Source organism: Jaculus jaculus, chromosome 18 (genome assembly GCF_020740685.1).
Source record: "Jaculus jaculus isolate mJacJac1 chromosome 18, mJacJac1.mat.Y.cur, whole genome shotgun sequence".
NCBI classification, from domain to species: domain Eukaryota; kingdom Metazoa; phylum Chordata; class Mammalia; order Rodentia; family Dipodidae; genus Jaculus; species Jaculus jaculus.
The window spans coordinates 15,857,426-15,878,434 of NC_059119.1; the positions used below are offsets into that span (position 1 = coordinate 15,857,426).

Below are 21,009 nucleotides of genomic sequence, written 5' to 3' on the forward strand. Positions count from 1 at the left end.
GCTTCTTGGAACCACCTTATACACTCATATTGGGGACCTCCATTCAAACGCTCTTAAAAAAATACTGTATTTTAGGGCTAGAAAGATTGCTCGGCAGGTACCGGCCCATGTTCACTTCCTCGGTATCCATGTAAAGCTGGTGCATAAAGTGGCACATGGTCTGGAGTCATTTGTAGTCACAGGAGGCCCTGTTGCATCCATACTCACTCTTTCTGTCTGCCTTTCTCTCTCAGATAAATTAGTAATTTTTTTTTTACTTTTAAAAGATTTATATGTTAATGGCTTACCCAGGTAGTAGGTTTCCATATGGTTTGTCCCACATATCTATAGCTTTCATTCATCAATTAATTTTTTTTTCTTTTTCTTTTTTTTTTTGTTGTTCATTTTTATTTATTGAGAGTGACAGAGAGAGAGAGGGAGGGAGAGAGGTAGAAAGAGAGAGAATGGGCACGCCAGGGCTTCTAGCCACTGCAAACGGACTCCAGATGCGTGCGCCCCCTTGTGCATCTGTCTAACGTGGGTCCTGGGGAATCGAGCCTCAAACCGGGGTCCTTAGGCTTCACAGGCAAGCGCTTAACCGCTTAGCCATCTCTCCAGCCCTCAATTAGTTTTTTTAAGCTCTTGATTACATATTATGTGTCAAGTAGTATAAAATAAGAAAGATGTCTAAAATAAGCTGTGGAGAAGTAAATGCAAGGCAACTTTATGAATCACAAGCAATTAATTCTCTGTTAGAGTGGATATGGAATTCTCGGTTATATAGTGAGTTTGAGGCTACCCTGAGGTACATGAGATTTTCTCTAAAAACACAACAGAACAAACAGACCAAAAAAAAAAAAAAAAACAATGCAAATATAGAAGAGGAATGGAAGACATATAAGAGAAAGTCTGCCATTCATTTGTTCATTGATTTATTATTACCAGCGTGCCTCTTACATGTTGAGCATACATCAGAGAGCAAAGCCGAGAAGTCTCTGCCTTCACGAAATTCCTTTACATTCAAATGAGAAAAGCCAGGTAACCAGCAACTCTACCAAATGTTAGCTGGTGAAAAATGGTGATAAATGCTGTGGAGAAATGGGGTTGGGAAGACAGCATTGCTGTTTGAAGTAGTTTGATTTGGAAAGTGGCATTTGATCCAACTTCTGAAGGAAGTGAGGGCATCATGCATGGAGAAAGCCTGTTCTGGATGGGGCCGCAGAGCATGCTGTGTATTTGAGAAGCAGATGGGGGGCGGGTAGAGTGAGAGCAGAGTGGAGGGTAGGAAGAGGGGTGACCCTCTGGAAGGCCCCAGGCTTTGCTGAGAGCGGGTTGAAGGGCCTCTGCAGCTGTGTGAGCAGAGGATCGACGTGGCTTGACTGATGGCATGTTTTTGCGTGTTTGTGTATGTGGCCGTGTTGGGGATTGAACCCAAGGTTTCATGCATCCTCAGCAACGTTTTAATGACGTTTTTAACCGCTGTGTTCAGGCAGCTCAGTGAGGCAGCTGGGGAGTATTCCTATAAATAGCTCAGGGGATATGATGACTTAGATTAGAGGGGCTGGTGGAGGCTGCAAGAAAAGGACAGATTTTGGATATATTTTAAAGTAGTGCTAACAGAATTTTGTTGATAGCTGATGTGAAATGTTAGGAAAAAGATTCAAGATTGTTGCCCTGAATAACTTAAGAGGATGGGGTTATTCACTGAGATGAACAGAAAGTAGGAGAGTAAAGGGAGATGGTGCATGATGGAAAGTAGACTTCTTAAAATATTTTAATCTGGCCAAGCTTGGTGGTTTAGGCCTTTAATCCCAGCACTTGGGAGGCAGAAGTAGGGAGATTGCCATAAGCTCGGGACCAGCCCGAGACTACATAGTGAATTCCAGGACAGCCTGGGCTAGAGTGAGACCCTACCTCAAAAAAAACAATAAATAAACAACTGAAAAAAAATATTTTTTAAAATCAGCTAGGCATGGTGGTACATACCTTTAATTTCAAGATTCCAGAGGCTGAGGATTGCCATGAGTTTGAGGTCAACCTGAGAGTACATAGTAAATTCCAGGTAGCCTGGGCTAGCGAAACCCTACGTCAATGAAACCAAAGAAAAAAAATATTTAATCTTAACTTTTACCTTGTATTGTCATACCCATGGCCTGGTTCACATACAGGACTTGATCTTTGCTTTTACTTTGAATTGATTACTATAGATAGATTTCCTAGAATACTTATTTTAAAACTATAAATATAGTGGTCAAGTATAGCTCATTCTGTTCAGTTTTTTTTTTTTCCTCTAAACTTCCTTCCTAAGCAGTTGGCTTCCAGATAGCACTGGATGCTGCCAGCTTTTTGACTAATTAGGTTAGAGGTTAATAGGAAGTCATTCTTACAAACATCAATGGGAGCAGTAGACCCAAATGAAAGGCTTGTATTAGGCAAAGATTCAGAGAATGAGATGACTAAAAGACAAAGTGTGAAAAACCACGTACCCATGAGAGAAGTGGACCGTATCCTTGGAAATATCTGTCCTAGTTGGACAGTTCCTTACTTTAATACTCATGTTTGGGTTTTAAAAATGAAAAAGTTAGGCTGGAGTGGTTAAGTTACTTGTCTGTAAAGCCAAAGGAACCAGGTTCACTTCCCCAGGATCCATGTAAGCCAGATGCACAAGGTGGCATGTGTGTCTGGAGTTCATTTGCAATGGCTAGAGGCCCTGGCATGCCCATTCTCTCTCTCTCTCTCTCTCTCTCTCTCTCTCTCTCTCTCTCTCTCTCTCTCTCTCTCTCCAATATTTATTAACATTTTCCATGATTATAAAAAGTATCCCATGGTAATACCCCCCCCACACACTTTCCCCTTTGAAATTTCACTCTCCATCATATCCCCTCCCCATCTCAATCAGTCTCTTTTATTTTGATGTCATGATCTTTTCCTCTTCTTAGGATAGTCTTGTGTAGGTAGTGTCAGGCACTATGAGGTCATGGATATCCAGGCCATTTTGTGTCTGGAGGATCATGTAGTAAAGCATCCTACCCTTCCTTTGGCTCTTACATTCTTTCCGCCACCTCTTCTGCAATGGACCCTGAGCCTTGGAAGGTGTGATTGAGATATTTCAGTGCTGAGTACTCCTCTGTCACTTCTTCCCAGCACCATGATGCCTTCTGAGTCATCCCAAGTTGCAAACAAACTCTATATGCATGTGCCACCTTGTACATCTGACTTACATGAGTGCTGGAGAATTGAACCAGGGTCCTTTGGCTTCACAGGCAAGCACCTTAACCACTAAGCAATCTTTCTAGGCAACAGTTTTTTCTTTTCAATTTTTTTATTAACAACTTCCATGATTATAAAAAATATCCCATGGTAATATCCTCCTTCCCTCCACTTTCCCCTTTGAAACTCCATTCTCCATCATATCCCCTCCCCATCTCAATCAATCAGTTTCTCTCTTAATTTGATGTCTTATCTGTTCCTCCTATTTATGATGGTCTTGTGTAGGTAGTGTCAGGCACTGTGAGGTCATGGGTATCCAGCCCATTTTATGTCTGGAGGGAGCACGTTGTAAGGAGTCCTACCCTTCCTTCGGCTCTTACATTCTTTCTGCCGCCTCTTCCGCATTAGACCCTGAGCCTTGGAAGGTGTGATTGAGATGTTACTCAGTGATCCAGTCACTTCTTTCCGGCACTATGATACCTTCTGAGTCATCCCAAAGTCACTGCCATCTGAAAAGAAAAAAATGTCTAGCCAAAGTGAGAGTAGCGTTAATATAAGGGTATAAATATTAAGAGAAGTGCTTACTGGGCAGTTTGATAAGTATAGTATATACATTTTTCCAGACATCAGCAGATGTTACACCCCTAGGTTTCATGACTACCCCTGTTTAAGTTTTCAGTGTCAGGGATGTGTTTCCCCCCATGGAGTAGGCCTCCAGTCCAGTTGGAGGGCAGTTGGTTTCCACCGTGACAGACATGCCACTATTGCACCTGTTGGCTCATTTGGCCTGGTTGGCCAATTATAAGGCTGGCAGTGTCCACACTGTTGAGTATCTTCACTGGTGGTATCTCTCCCATTGAACTATATGTAGAATGGCTTCTTCTAGCTTTCTGTCAGCTCTTTTTTTAAAGAAAATATTTTTGTTGCTTATTTTTATTTATTTGAGAACGACAGACAGAGAAAGAGAGAGGGTGAGAGAGAAAGCGAGAGAGAGCGAGCACGTGCGCGCAAGAGAGAGAATGAGTGTGCCAGGGCTCCAGCCACTGCAAATGAACTCCAGATGCATGCTCCCCTTTGTGCATCTGGCTGATGTGGGTCCTGGGGAATCCAGCCTCGAATTTAGGCTTCACAGACAAGTGCTTAACTGCTAAGCCATCTCTCCAGCCCTCTCACTCTCTTAAATAAATAAAGTTTTTTAAAAAGAAGAAAATGAAAAGGATGCCATCAAAACATCTCTTCAGAGGCCAGATAAATACTTATTACTTCTGTAGGATGAAATCAGATGATAGAATTGGTCAGTTTGCACTATTCATTTTTTTCTCCTAACTTTTTTTAAGTGAGAGTTTTCTTAACCTCTGAAAGTATAAAGGTCCAACACTGGAATTTAGAGCATGGTTGAACAGACCTTTTTAGCCTTGATGTTCATACCAAAATGATTTTTTTTCTTCCCTGTGGTGTCTTAGTCTAGCTCCTGTTGACCTGGAATTCACCATGTAGTTTCAGCCTGACCTCTAATCTCACTTTGTATTTCCCAGAACTGTGATTCTCTTTCCTCAGCCTCCCAAGTGTTGGGATTAAAGGCATATACCATCATGCCCAGCTGAAAATTATTATTATTATTACTATTATTATTGTGAGGTAATCATTTTATTAACTCCCCTCCCCCAATATCAGACAGGAGGATTTCCTAAGCATACCCCGGGTCAGTTTTCTAGTCGTCTTGCCTTCCCTTCTTCTGTCCTCCCTGACCTGGCACTCATTCTAGTTCCAGGCTGGCTTCAGCCTCAGCGATCCTCCTCTCTCTGCCTCCCAAGTCCTTCTGGAACTAAAGGCATACACCACCATGCCCAGCTCCCTGACCGTTTGTCATAGTATTTCTTTTCCTAATCCTCACCAGGGAACCAGTCACCAGAGTGGCTGAAAGACAATAAAGCATGCTGTGAAACCTACACCTGCGAGCTGGAGTCTCTTAGTGCTTCACAGACTAACACTGGTGTGATTGGAGGAGGATTTGTTGTAGAACAAAGTAAGAGGCTGTCTGTGCAGGCTGATGTGTAGGAGGATATCTGAGCAAGATCATTTCCTCCTTTTCCTATGGCTGCAAAAGCTCTTAATCAGTAGTCTAATACTCATTAGAAGACGGCATTATTAATTTTTAGCCATCATCCTGTTTCTGCTGTACTTTAGATTCTTTCTAACACAGTGCTTGATGTCCATTGTTCATTCCTTGAAAGAAAACCAAATGCTCTTTATGTGCTGGCAATAGAGTGTGAGCAGCCAGCGCAGTAGGCGGAACAGGTGCAGCTCGTGATGCTCACGCACGGCTCTGGTGGCGGAGGACAAAGAGCCAGTGAGGAGATGTGCGTGCACAGATAACCACATAGTTAGAAGTTCTGCATGTGCAACCTGTGTAGACGCGGATGTGGGTCTGCCATGTGTATCAAGGCGTGTGTTTTGAATATTAGATAAATTACTTGTGAATTAGAATTTGAAATTAGATTGATAGTTACAACGACCTCTGTTGTCTACAGAAGAAAATGCTAACCACTTATTTAAAATATCTTTTTGCTCGTGCTAGAGATCAAGCCCAGGACCCTACATATGTTAGGCACGTGTTCTGCCATTAATGCTCAATCACCATTGGGTGATATTTTCTCCTAGGGGTGGGGCTAAGGCCTTGCTGTGGTGCTTAGGGTGTCCTGGCATGCCTGATCCTCTTCCCTCAGTCACCCAAGTACTGAAATTACTGGTTTGTGTCGCCATGCCCAGGCCTTCTTGGCTCACATATTCTAGTTGTCTTCTCCCATAATGTATACCCACCCTTCCTGACTCTTGTTCCTTCACTCTGAGGCATGCGACCAGGCTTCCTTAATGAATGAATGAATGAATGAATGGATGTGCCATCCATCGATGTATCCAACATTATACACCATAGGCTGTCCAGGAAACAGTTGCAGTGACCTCTAGTCAAGTCAGCTGTGTGTCCCCTTCCTTCACTGTATGATACTTGCCTTGGGAGCATGAGCTCTATCTAACATTGAAGTAAGAGTTAAGCACATTCAATATGTGCAAGGCAGTAGAGTCATCTCTATCCACATGATTGCCACGTTCTCAGAATGCCCAATCCCAACATCCAGCACAGTCTTATGCAGGATGCCAGAGCTCCATGCGTGGCCTCAGCGTTGATATGATGAAGAAGCGCTCTGTGTGTTGGCAGGACAGGTGCTTGACAAGACCTCTACCAGGTCCCCTCTCCCCCCGTAGTCCAGGCTGCTCATCAGTTAGGAGGCTTACCTGTCCACTGGCCAGGAACCCGCTTGGCAGATCCCTGTGGAGCGGTGAAACTTTCCTATTTCTGTGTGCCAAAAGAAATCTCTCCAGAGATCCTGATTGGTTCACTGGAATCTGAAGCAGATAGCCTTGCCATCGGGAGGAATCTCTGCTTCATGAACTTTAGATACAGGATGCTGTAGGGAACTTTTTTGTTTCTGTTTTGACAGACTTGGGGACATAGAAAGTCAGTGTCTCTCCTTCCCTCCCCACCCATATATGTAATTTTTTGTATATTTTCATGTATTTGAGAGCAACAGGCAGAGAAAGAGGCGGAGGGAGGGAGGGGGGGAGAGAGAGAGAGAGAGAGAATGGGCGTGCCAGGGCCTCCAGCCACTGCAAACGAACTCGAGACGCAAGCGCTCCCTTGTGCATCTGGCTAACGTGGGTCTCGGGGAATCCAGCCTCGAACCAGAATCCTTAGGCGTCACAGGCAAGCGCCTGACCGCTAAGCCACCTCTCTAGCCCTATAAATAATCTTTTTATGACTCAGAATCTGTTCGCCATGACGGGTGGGCTGTTGAGGAGGAGGACAAGGAAGGCTTTCATGTCATGTCTCTCCACCCTGGCCCCTCTCCTTCCCAGGTTTCTTAGTCATATTAACTTGGTGCTGGTTTTCCTCCCAGTTCTCTTTACTGTTGTTGGTCAGTCACCAGCATGCAGCACTGGTGGAGTATATGTGGTCAAGAGGACCAGCAGTGTCCACAGCAAGCTTTGTCCTTGGTTCCTATGCTCTATACCTAGACATGTTCAGGGGACTCTGAGCAACCCTGACCGCGAGGGAGCCCCTCTTAATATAAGCTCATGTAAGCTAGCCTAGATCCCAGGTTGGCCTTCCCAGCTCATTCAGAGAGTGCTCTAGGAAAACAACGTAATCTGTCTGACAGCCTTCCTCAAGTCATCGGTATATGTTGAAGAAATGTAATAGCTGTGTCTTCAGATGTTTTGTCTTTCTCAAAAGTTAAAGTTGTTTATCTGACCTATAAACCAGTGAAGCAGTATAAGTATAGTAGAACATGTCAATAAAGTAGATAAAAGAGTTTATGTTATTTTCTTGGGATAAATGATCATTTATGTATAAGTAATTTTAAAGCCCATTATTACATCCTGAGCTAAAGAGATGACTGAGCGTTTAAAGACACTTTCTTGCAAAGCATAACACCCCAGGTTCAATCCCCTGGTTCCCATATAATCCCGGATGCACAGGTTTCACATGTATCATTTGCAGTGGCAGGAAGCCCTGGCACACTCATTCTTTCAGATACATAGCTGGCAGAGAGCTGAGTTTTTCGGTTTGTACCTTAAATTCTTAGCTTACTGTAGTAGTCAGCTTTACTTTTTTGGGATGAACTTCTAAATCAGGCATAACTTAGGAGAGGGAGGGATTTATTAGAAGCTTCCAGATGCAGGGGAAGTTCCGTAATGGCAGAAGCAGCTGGTCCGTTTCACAGGCCCACTGTGAGAGAAAGGAGCACAAGCAAGCACACTCCAGGAACCCCAGGCAGAGCTCAAGCACTTTGCTTATCTTTGACTGAAAATTTTAGATCTATCCCCCAAACATACCTTAGAGCTGTACCCTAGTATCTGACCACAGTGATCCCAGGCAGCTGGAAATCCAAGAAGCCTTAATAGAGCTCCTGAATCTACTGGGGAGACATCCATTCAGACTACCATTTAAACTTGTTTTTTCTCAATTTTTATTAAGATTTTCCATGATCATAAAAAATATCCCATGGTAATACCCCCAACCCACTTTCCCCTTTGAAATTCCATTCTCCATCATATCCCCTCCCCATCTCAATCATCTTTATTTGTTTATTTGAGAGAGAGAGAGAATGAGATTGGGTGTGCCAGGGTGTCCAGCCATTGGAAATGAACTCCAGGCACGTGCACCCCCTTGTGCATTTGGCTAACGTGGGTCCTGGGGAATCGAACCTTGAACTGGAGTTCTTGGCCTTCACAGGCAAGTGCTTAACCACTAAGCCATCTCTCCAGCCCTGCTACACTTTCTTAATAACATTTGTTGTATGACTGTCCCTCTTTAGAAGAAAGATGGTGGTGCTTGAGGAAAGGCCCAGCGGGCCAAGGTAGTGTGAAAGCTGGGTGGAAAGCGGTGCACAGCTCTGTATTCCCATTGCCCTTGGCGATGGGAGGCAGAGTCAAAAGGAGCCCAAAGCACACCGGCCAGCAAGTTGGGCCTCCCCAGCAGTAAAACAAAAATGAGAGGGCCTGTTTCAAACAAGATGGAAGAAGTGGACCAAAACCCTGAGATTGTCCTCCGGCCTCCACATGTGTGCTATGATGCGCACACACACACTGTAATTAAAAAGATAAATAAATAAAAGAGACTGGTAGTTTTCTTGTATAGTGCCAAAATTCAGAGGCTTTATGGCTCTTTTCTTGAAAAATTAAGCTATCAAGTCAGTAAATATTTATTGAGCCCTGACACTGGGCCATGGTGTGTACATTGTTTAGCTTCTAGTCAACTGTAAAATAACCATGGACTAATGTCTCTTTAGATGACTTTGAGAAACACAAGGTGGGGATTGAGCTTTCAGCCAGAAACTTTTGTTTTCCCTCCCTGAATTGTCGTCAGTCTCATTATATGAGAGAATTTAGAGCTCATAAGACTCAAACTGCTTCTGTCCAGCTAACATCCTCACTACTATCTGCAGTTGCTTAGTGAATTATTAATTATATAAAAATTTCCAAACCCTTTTGGGCTCTATAATAGGTAAAGTCTTCATTATATTTTGTGGTAGTGGTTTGGGCCTCATCATTTGCATATCTTTCGTGACTTTATACCTGCCCTCCCAGAGATTCTATTCTTCTTAATAAATAGAAACATAACCATTTATTTTGACTGGAGTTAGTTTTTATACCTAAGCTGTGAGTTTAGTTTTCTTAGTAGAATATTTGTTCTATTTTATGTGTTTGCCATGGAAAAAAAAAAAAGGAATGGCTGCCTGTGTTCTGGCTACTGTCCCCAGGCATTGTGTTTTGAAAGCATTTCATGTCTACCCCGTGTTACAGAGGCTCATACATACAGTGAGGTCCTGTGATAAATATTTTTTCATTGAATGAAGTATTTAAAAAAGAAGTGGCAGTTTTATCGTTAGTCATACGTTGATTGAGCACCACCAGTGTATTCATCATCGTGTACAGGACCCAGTCTAAGACAATCTGTATTTATTGGTTTCATAATCTAATTATCTATGAAATGGTCATGTGAAAACAAAACTCAAGGATCCATCAGTGGAGCAAATTGTTTGCATTTGTGATTAATGGCCTGCTATGGGTAATTAATGGGAAACTTTATATGGTTAATAGTGGGCTGCCAGCTTCATACTTAAAAAATATTATTTATTTATTTGAGACACACACACACACACACACACACACACAGATGAGCGCACCATGGTCTCCAGCTGTTACAAACGAACTCCAGATGCATGTGCCACCACCTTGTGCATCTGGCTTATGTAGATCCTGGAAAATTAAACCTGGGTCCTTTGGCTTTGCAGGCAAGCACCTTAACTGCTAAGGCATCCCTCCAGCCCTGGTTCCAGACTTATAGCAGCAAAAAATGTATCCAAAAGAATTATGACCAAATAAAATAATTCATATGATTAGTACATCCTAGGTTTAATTATGCTTGTATTTTATCCATTCGTGAAAAAAGGTAAGAAAAAGTAGGTAGTACCTAGTTTTCTTTTCCCCTCCCCCTTCCTGCTTCCCTTTCTTTCCCTCTTCCTTCTTTCTAGTGTGTGTGTGTGTGTGTGTGTTATATGCATGTGTGTGTGTGTGCAGTAGAAACCAGGGTATCCACATGTTTCTGGGAGAAAACAAGAGTCTCTCAGTGCACCTAGAGCTGCTACTTTCGGTTCGGTTGGCTGACCATTGAGCCCCAGCGGTTCTCCTGAGCCCACTCCCACAGAACCGGATTACAGGCGTGAGTTAGTACCTCTTTCATTGCCTTGGCTTGACTTCAACTCATTGGGATTAAATGATCTTCTCCCTCAGGCTCCTGAGTAGCTGGGACTAAGGTGCCCATTGCCATGCCAGGCTCACTCTCAGCTCCTTCCAAGTCACTTGTGAAACAGTTTGAACATAGGACTCTTCTACATGGCGGTTTCCTTAACAATCTTATTCACTTTCCCTCTACTTGTAGTCAAATATGTCTTTTTAAAATGCCAACTCTGTATACGTAGTCTATTGGATGTTGGATAACTATTTAATCAGTGTTAGTGGGATCGTGTTACCTAAAAGCATGTTCGTGAATTGTACGTCTGTGTTTCTGCTATATACTTTGTAAGCTCTACAGTGTGTAGCTCATGCGCTCTTGCTCCTTCAGCAGACAGTGCTCAGCGTCCATATCAAATACAAGGACTTGTGGCTCCTAACATGCTGAGAGCACATGCACAGCCCACTCGCATACATTTCTACCACACACTCCCATTTTATTTATTTATTTATTTATTTGGTGTTTCAAGGTAGGGTCTCACTGCTCAGGCTGACCTGGAATTCACTATGTAGTCTCAGGGTGGCCTCGAACTCACAGTGATCCTCCTACCTCTGCCTCCTGAGTGCTGGGATTAAAGGCGTGCACCCAGCTGTGTGTGTGTGTGTGTGTGTGTGTGTGTGTGTGTGTGTGTGTGTGTGTATGTATGTATGTATTTTTGAGGTAGGGTTTCAATCTAGCCCAGGCTGACCTGGATTTCACGATGTAGTCTCAGGGTGGCAACAACCTCTTAGCAATCCTCCTACTTCTTCCTCCAGAGCATTGGGATTAAAGGTGTGCACCACCACGCCCGGCCACACTCCCATTTTATACATGTGGAAGCTAAAATTTAAAGAAGACAAATGTTTGGCTAAGGTCATGCAGCTAAAAGTGGCAGAGCTGTGAATCAAACCCCATGAGTCAGATTCCAAATCCATTCTTAACTTCTTTATGATCCTGTGGGTCAATTACCTTTCAAAAATTTTCAGTAATGAGTAAGCAAACTTACATGAAACATGAATTCTCCTGCAACCAAACTGAATAGAAAACAAAAGCACAGTCTGGAGATGGAGTAGATTTCTACGAAATGGGAAGCCTTGGAAAGGCCTCCTTAGAAAGTGAGAAAGACAGAACAGGAATGGTGGGCCAAGCAGGGTATTATTTGCTACCCAGTGAGAAAATCTCTCCTTACGCCGTGAACCCTTTTCTCTTTTCTACTTGCACCACCTGAATGAAGATGGTCTATTTATTGAGCTCTCACATCTCACTGCTGGGCGACATCAGGGAGCTCTTTTTAGGATGGCTGTCCATCTGTTCTCCTCCAGGAACTGCTGGATCAGTGCCACTGCCACTTGGCTGCTGGCTTCAGGAGAGCCTGAATCTGTGAGCGGCTCACACCAGGGAGAACAAGCAGCTCTTCTCTTTAAAGTGTCGATAATTACATGACCATAATTAGAAATACAGCCTCCTTTATACAGTTTGCAGCTCATGAGGAATGACTTTTGCTTACCCACCATTTTCTCCTGTTGTCTCACGTGCTGAAGAAGAAGCCGTACCCTTGGCCTCATCACTGACTGAGCAGGATGGAGAAAGCCATGTTCACCTGCAGCTCATGTTTTGCGGGGTGGCTTGGTAACTACCTGCCCTTGCCCAGCTTTTGGTGGTTGTCAGCCACATTGGCAGTATTATTGTCTGTAAGGACCTTGGTGCCAGCTTACATTCCTTTCAAACAAGAGATGATTTAGGGGGAAAACACCTCATGAGTGGAGTCTTCCAGTTTTGGTTGTTGTGGCAATGGAGTTGAGTTTACAGTTGTCTTTATAAGAGATAACATTGTTTGGGTGGTTTTACAGTGCTCAAAGAGACATAGGTCGCCCCTGGGTTTTGCCTGATGGTTTGGAGTTTGAGCAGATGTTGATTAATTCATGAGCCCCAACTGCAAAGTAGATGTTCAGTATTGATTAGACATATGCTCCTGGTTGTATGCTGTTAAAAAGGACTCGGTTGTGAAATACTCCTAAAGCTAAATCAATAAACTACTAAAGCTGGTTTCCCCCATAAATGTTTGCATTTTATCCCTTTACTAAATGAGGAAGGCTGTTAGGAATTTCTATGATCTGCCTTGTTAAGAAAACTAGCAGTATCTTTGGGACAATTGTTCATGTGTTAACTATTGCAGGTGAGCATAAATTATTCATATAAACATCTTAGCTGAAGATAATGCTGGCTCAATGTAAGAGATAACAATTTTCTTTGGAAAATTATCATGTTTACTGTGATGGCATGGGTAGAGAACTTTGCGTACAGTCCGTATACTAATAAAAATTTCAAGGGCATAGCTCCTCACAGTGTAAAAATGTCTGCAGTCTCTGTGCTGATCATAGCCAGTAATTGCTAAGCAATTAGCTGCACTGGCAGAGTGAGTCACTAGGACATTTTCTGCCATGGAGATTTTTTTTCTGAAGACTATTGAATTTTGAATCTTTTCTGACTATTTCCTGCTCAACATATAGGCCTTGTCTGGTTTTGAAGAAATCCTCAAAGCTCTATAGCTTTAGGCCTCTTCAGCATCTTTTCCTTGCCATTGTCTTTCAAGTTCCTGGAATGGGCTGTGTGGACTTTCTGATCATGCCATCCCCTTCCTTAAATCTTTTCAGTGGCTCATTTCCTTTTGCACCCATTCCCGTGTCTGCCCACCCCACACATGAGTCAGTCCCTCAGCTGCTACAGACCCTCTGTCTTCTTTCTCCATAGATCTTCAGTTCCTCTGGGTAGCTCCTTCTTGGATGACTAAGTCAGTTTTTGTGAGCCTTCCTAAAGCACCGTCATATTCTTAGGTCTCTAGTGAATTAAGTAGAGAATTACTGATGGTCTCCTCGAAATCTACTTACAGTCACACTCCAATTCTGTGCAGCCGCTTCCTCTAATACCAAATTATAACCTCCCTCTTCCTCGATTCCTACTTCCAGAATGCAATACAATGACGCTTCCAGCCTGTTCTACCTACTGCCCCTAACTCTAACCCCAGCCCTCTGTGCCACACTTTCCCCTCAGTGTCCACGTATTGATCTAATTCAAGCTCTTAATGCAGTCTCTGACACGCATGCAGTGAATATGCAATATCTATTAGCTATCGTTGTTTATTAACTGAATGTGATAGAATGAAGAGCACACCACATCATATACAATGTATGCATGTACACTTAACATACATATGTGTATATCTCCAGCATTTTGGGAATTCAGAATTTTAATACAACAAATACCCTTTTTAGAAAATAAAAAACCCACATATATTTAAATGCAAAACACAGACTAAATTTGCACAAATCATGGCTGGTGAGACCTCAGTCTCAACAAAGGTGGGAAAGAACTGTACCCCTTGTTTCTCTACCCGCTGATGCCAGCTGTCATTGTAGCATGGTAGCTGGTCATTGTTGAAAAGCACCAGAATGCCATATGTGTATAGGAGCACTTGAATACTCGGATTAATCTTAAGTCCATCCTGTAATCATTTTTAGGGTAAAATTGAGTGGCAGATGCCTGCTTATGAAATACTTCTGAAGAAAACTTATCCAACACAGTCATCATCTTCCAAGAGCATGCAGTACCCACATGGCACTTACCCAGAGCAATAAACTATCCTATTACTGTCTGAAGACCTGAGGTTTCAAAGCTGTATGAACACAACTCACATACATGTGTGGATATGTCCACAGTTACATAGCTTGCAGAAAACCTTCCAAATTTTAATATAATACCCTTTTTAGAAAGTGAAAAAGAACCTCACATATTTAAATGCAAAGCATACAAAGTAAATTTGCATAAAGCTTGTCCTGAAAGGCCAGCATGGTCTCCTGTCTTTAGTCATGTGGAGACCAGGAGAATCAGGAACATATCTTGAGTTACTTAGTAAATTTGAGGCCAGCCTGAGCTAGAAAAGACCTTGCCCCCCCCCACCCCCCGCCACAAAAAAACCCCACCATAACTTAAAAACAATTTTAAAAATAATGGGCTGGAGGGATGACTTGGTAGTTCAGGCATTTGCCTGCAAAGCCTAAGGACCCACGTTCCACTCTCCAGATCCGACATTAGCCAGATGCACAAAGGTGAGGCAAGTGCATGGTCGCAATGCCCACTAGGTGGCGCAAGTGTCTGGCGTTCCAGTGCAATGACTGAGGGAGGCCCTGACCTGCCAATTTTTTTTCTCTTTGTCTAAAACAAAATAATAAAAGAAATTAATTTTTAAAAAATATTTTTATTTATTTAGCAGAGAAAGGGGGGGGGGAGAGAATGAATGGTCACGCTAGGGCCTCTAGCCACTGCAAACGAACTCCAGACGCATGTGCCCCCTTGTGCATCTGGCTAACGTGGGTCCTAGGGAATCGAACCTGGATCCTTTGGCTTTGCCGGCAAGTGTCTTACTTGCTAAGCCATTGCTCAAGCCCAAGAAATTAACTTTTTAATAGAATCAGTATGTGATTTACTGTACTGACGTAACTTGTACGCATGCACATATGCATATGTTCAACACTGGAGAACCCACAAGTGTGAGTGCAGTGTGTGCAGCCATTTTTCTTGTGCCATGAGTTGTATCATTGGGGTTGCGCTCTTGTGGACACAAAAATTATTTGAATTTCCCTGGTTTCACTTTCCTTAGATGATATAACAGCTTATGTCATTCAAGGTTGTTTCATTAATGCTCGTTTTGTAAAATAAGATTATTGGAGGAATTATGAGGAAAGGTGGCATGAGAAAGGTAGCCAGAGTTTCACTGTCTCATGCTGTAACTCTCCTCTCTCTTCAAGTGCAGATTTATTCCTAGTGATACAAATTGCTGTTTTCTTTGGCAGGCAGTGGATGCGAGTCTATGTGAAATTATGTAATGTCTGAAAAGTTATATTCATGATTAATTGGCCTAGTCGAGAATGGTATTTGTGTGTGTGGAATAAGGGGATCATGCTTTTTATTTGGCAGTGAGTTAAAGCACCCCGCTCAGATTGGGTTACTTTACAGTGCCTTTTGACTGAGAAATGTATGTTTAGTTTGATCTCTAAAAAGCATAAAACGTAGCTCTTGAGCCAAGTATGCTGGAATTCATATTGTAACCAAGGTCAGTCTTAGAATAACTTCAAAAGCAGTCTGTTCCACTCTATCACACCTCAGTTAACAAGGAAAGCCAAGAGGTTTGAAACAACATCATCATCATTTTAATAGCCTCTGAAAAGACAGCCAATCTTGATTACCCAAGGGTAGAGTGTATGGATTGTCAAATATTAGTTTAAAATTCTTCCTGACCTTGACCTTATCAGTTACACTGATCTATTTATTTATCTAAGCTGGGCTTTACAGGAGCTAGCAGAGAAACCCTTAAACAATTGCCTCTTACAGTATGGCATCTTGAGAAATGATGACATCCATTCCCAGTGGGTGAACTCTGCATCTCCAGTCCAGTCAACTACAGATAGCAAATATTTTGGGGGTAAAATTGCATCTGGATTAAATATGTACAGACTTCTGTTGTCATTATTCCCTAAGCAGTCACTGCAGCATAACTGTGTTTGTATAGTGTTTTACAGTGAGCTCATGAGCCATAAATAATGTAGGGATGACAAAATACACAGGAGAGCCAGGTGTGGTGGCACACACTTTTAATCCCAGCACTCAGGAGGCAGATGTCAGAGGATCAAGAGGATTTCTGTGAGTTCAAGGCCAGCCTGAGACTGCATAGTGAATTCCAGGTCAGCTTGGGCTAGAGCAAAACCCTGCTTTGAAAAATAAAATAAAAAGGCCTGGAAAAATGGCTTAGCGGTTAATGTCCTTGCCGGTGAAACCTAAGGACCCATGTCGACTCTCCAGGTCCCACGTAAGCCAGACGCACGAGGCAATCCGAGCATGCAAGGTCACACATAAGGTGTGGTGAACGCGTCTGGGGTTCGATTTCTGCGGCTGGAGGCCTTGGTGTGCCAGTGTTCGATCTCTCCCTCGCTCTCTTGCATAAAATAAAGGCCAGTCGGTTGGGCTTGCCTCAAAAAACAACCACACAACACACAGGCATATGTGCACTGGTTATATACATATTCTGCTTCAGTTTATATCAGGGATTGGAGCGTCTGCAGAGTCTGGTGTTTGAAGGGAGTCCTGGCACCATGCCCTAGCAATGCTAAGGGGCCCTATACGGTGACAGTGATGTTGATTCATGGAGACGATGTAGTGCAGTGACTGGAACCTGTCTTGGGAAAATTAACTTGAGTTTCTTTATCTACCTGCCTTTGCCATTATAGTGAGGAGTTCCGTGGTTACCTGACTCTGCGCCCACGGTCCCTGCCCTTGTCATGCTTGCTAATGGTGACTACCACCACCAGTACCACCACCTTCTGCTGTTACTGTGGTTCCATCTCAGGGACTGAACGACTGGGTTGGTGTTTTTTTTTTTTTTTTGTTTGTTTCTTTGTGGTTTTTTTTTTTGGTGTGTGTATTGACAACTTCCATACAATAAACCACTGTAATTCTCTCCCTTCTCCCACTTTCCCTTTACAAGTCCATTCTCCTCATCATATCCCCTCACCCTCTCCATTAGCCTCTCTTTTATTTTATTTATTTATTTTATTATTCTTTTTGGTTTTTCGAGGTAGGGTCTCACTCTAGCCAAGGCTGACCTGGAATTCACTATGTACTCTCAGGGTGGCGATCCACCTACCTCTGCCTCCTGAGTGCTGGGAATAAAGGCATGTGCCACCACACCCGGCTTTCTCTGTTTTATTTTGATGTCATCGTCTTTTTCTCCTTTTTTTTTTTTTTTTTGTTTGTTTTTTTGAAGTAGGGTCTCACTCCAGTCCAGGCCAACCTGGAATTCACTATGTAGTCTCAGAGTGGCCTTGAACTCACTATGATCCTCCTGTCTCTGCCTCCTGATTTTTCTCCTATTATGAGGGTCTTGTGAAGGTATTGCTGGGCACTGTGAGGTCATGGATATCGAAGCCAATTTCTGCCTGAACAATTCCATACAAGCAGTCCTACCCTTCCTTTGGCTCTTACATTCTTTCTGCCACCTCTTCCACAATGGACCCTGAGCCTTGGGAGGTGTGGTAGAGATGTTTCAGTGCTCTATCTATCTATCTATCTATCTAAAATTTGAGAGACAGGGAGAATGGTGTGCCAAGGCTTCTTTCTGTTGCAAACAAACTCCATATCCCCCTGCCACTTGGTATATCTGGAGAATTGAACCCATCTCACAAGGCTTTGCAAGTAAGTGCTTTTAATCACTGAGTCATCTTCTCAGCATTGGGGTTATATTTTTACTGTTTAAACGTGTGACCCAAGGGCTGGGAAAATGGCTCAGTAGTTAAGGTGCTTGCCTGCAAAGCCTAACAACCCAAGTTTGATTCCCCAATAATAGTAAAGCCACATACACAAAGTGGCACATGCATCTGGAGGTTTTTCTTTTAAATATGGAATGCTTCATGAATTTGAATGTCATCTTTGCACAAGGGCCATGCTAATCACTGTATCATCCCAATTTTAGTATATGTGCTGCTGAAGTGAGCCACTGGGGTTTGTTTGCAGTAGCATGAAGACCCTGCCATGCCCATTCTCTTTTTGTCTCTCTCTATCTGACTCTTTCCGTCTCTGATCATAGATACAAATGAATAAATAAAAAAAACTTACAGCTTAGCTGGGCATGGTGGCACATGCCTTCATCCCAGTACTTGGGAGACAAAGATAGGAGGATCACCAGTGAGCTTAACGCCATTCTGAGACTACAGAGTGAATTCCAGGTCAACCTGGACTAGAGTGAGACCCTATTTCGAAAAACAAAAACAAAACAAACAAACACACACAAAAAAATCCTGTACAGTTTTGAATTCAGTGGATAGAGGCCCTGGCATACCCTTCTCTCTCTCTCTTTTTCTCTCTCTCTCCTTTGTATGGTAGATCGCTGTAAGTTTGAGACTACATTATGAATTCCAGACCAGCCTGGGCCAGAGTACCTCAGAAACAAAACAAAATAACAATCATCATCATCATCATAATAAATTAATAACAAAATAATGAATGTGACTCTGCATCATTATTACCTTATAGGTTCTTTAGATATGCAGAATTTCAGGTTTTATCATAGAAGCACTGAGTAAGAATCTACACTTTTCACACAGTCTATAGGTTCACAGTAAAGTTTGATAAACCTTGGTCCACATGATATATCCCTCAACTATTTCATCTTGGGCCAGGGAAGTGGCTCAGTGGTTAAAGGAGCTTGCTTGCAAAGCCCAATGTTCCAGGTTTGATTTCCCCAATACCCATGTAAAATAAGATATACAGGGCTGGAGAGATGGCTTAGTGGTTAAGGTGTTTGCCTGCATAGCCAAAGGACCCTGGTTCGATTCCTCAGGTCCCAAGTAAGCCAGATGCACAAAGGGGCACATCTGGGATTCATTAACAGTAGCTGGAGGCCTTGGCACACCCATTCTCTTTCTCTGGCAAATAAATAAGTAAATAAAAAATTTAAAAAGATAGAGAGAAAGAAGCCAGGTGTGGTGCATTCTTTTATACATAGCATTCGGGAGGCAGAGGTAGGAGGATTGTTGTGTGAGTTCGAGGCCACCCTGATATGACATAGTGAATTCCAGGTCAATGTGGGCTAGAGTGAGACCATACCTTGAAAAACCAATAAAAAACATACAAAGGTGGTGGAAACATCTGGAGTGCATTTGGCAGATTAGAAAGAAACTGAGAGGGGGCTGGGGAAATAACTTGGAGGTTAAGGCGTTTGCCTGTGATGCCTAAGGACCCCGGTTCGATTCCCAAGGACTCACATAAGCCAGATGTACAAGGGGACACATGCATCTAGAGTTCATTTGCAATGGCTGGAGGCCCTGGCGTGCTCATTCTGTCTTTCTCTCTGCCTCTTTCTCTCTTTCTCAAATAAATAAAGAAATAAAATTTTAAAAAAATGTATTTTAAAAGCAAAAGAAACTAAGAGGGAGGGAAGTTAGGAAGAGGAAAGCCTCTTTCTTGATGTTACCAATGTTGCTTGGGCTTATGTACACTTCTCTTGTTTAACTGGAGGTTTTCCTTTGTTATAACATTCAACATGGATGTTTTATGGGCCAGTGAAAATCAATCCCATGATCTTGTAAATTTTAGTGAGCCAGGAGCTCATGATTGGACTCTAGTGTTATGTCTGAGGGTAGTTGTTCCTCAGTATTCCTCTTCGTCCTCTGACTCTTAAATTCTTTCTGCCGTCCCTCTCCTGCGATGTTCCCTGAACCCTGGAGGGGTGGTGTAGCTGTCTTGCTTTGGGTTTAGCACACGACAGTCACTTATCCTCAGCTCATTTGCCAGCTGTGCATCTCACATTAACCTCTGCCCACTACAAAATAGGACTCTCTGTGATCGAGCCTGAGAGTACCACTAATTTATGTTTAAGCATAGACATTTAGAAGGCCGTTCGCTAACCTGTCCGTCGAGCATAACAGTAGTTGGGTTCCCTCTAGGGCCTATGACTTCCCATTGATGGGGTTTTGACCACGTTTACCAGGTATGAGTTCCCTTCTGTGTGGTGGGCCTCACTTCTAATCAGAAAGTGGTTAGCTACCCCTAACAGTCATGCCACATCTTGTCTCCTAAGCTAGATGTGGATCACACAGGTTCTACTCTTTTCCCCTCCTCTCCCCTCCCCTCCCCACCAATAATGACCTTGATCGCCTAACCTTTCCTGCCTTCACTTCCAAGTATTGGGATTATAGGCGTGTACCCTCATGCCTGGCAGTATCCCACTCTTGTGAGATGGAGCAGCCATGGAAAGAGAAAGATACCAGGCAGCGTGGCAGCAGCCTTGGCTGGCTCACAGATAGTTCTGGAACTAGTCAGACCTCAGAGCTGTCCTGAGTTGGGCCCAGATGACCACTCCTTTATTTCTCTCCATCACTTAATAATGTGAAATTGTACCACTTGGATGTGGGCCACCTTGGGAAGAGCCATGAAGGACATGCCATTGCTGGAAACTGTGTCTTTCCATGCCACGTTCGGAAGCTGGGGCAAAAGGTTTGTCAGTGAAAGGGATTTTTTAAAAATTATATTTATTTATTTGTTTGTTTTTGTTTTTCAAGATAGAAACTCTAGACCAGGCTGACCTGAAATTTGCTATGTAGTCCCAGGCTAGCCTCAAACTCCCAGTGATCATCCCAAGAGTCGGTAGTAAAGGTATGTGCCACTACACCTACCTTACTTAATTATTTTTGAGACAGAGGCTCTTGTAGCCCAGGCCCTGGAATTCTTTTGGCTAGCTGAAAATGATCTTGACCTTCTCATTCTTCTGCCTGGTGTTACAGGTGTGCCCTCCCATCTGGTTTATGCAGCGCTGTGAGTTGAACCCAGCGCATTGTGCCTGCTAAGAAAAACACTCTTGTCAACTGAGCTACCTTCCAAGCCCCTTGAGTGCTTATTCAAATTTTCTTTTGCTTGGTATTAGTTTTGATATCAGTGAG

The 21,009-nt window shown here is 43.0% G+C and overlaps 1 protein-coding gene and 1 non-coding gene across 5 annotated transcripts in view; one reads left to right on the top strand and one right to left on the bottom strand.

Moving 5' to 3' along the window:
* The window catches only part of Kat6b (lysine acetyltransferase 6B), a 214,720-nt gene that overhangs the window by 99,413 nt on the left and 94,298 nt on the right, over positions 1 to 21,009 (top strand). The window lies entirely within an intron of this gene.
* Positions 17,965 to 18,069, bottom strand: LOC123455864. The gene has a single exon (XR_006634179.1). It is a non-coding gene; the product is annotated as a U6 spliceosomal RNA (small nuclear RNA).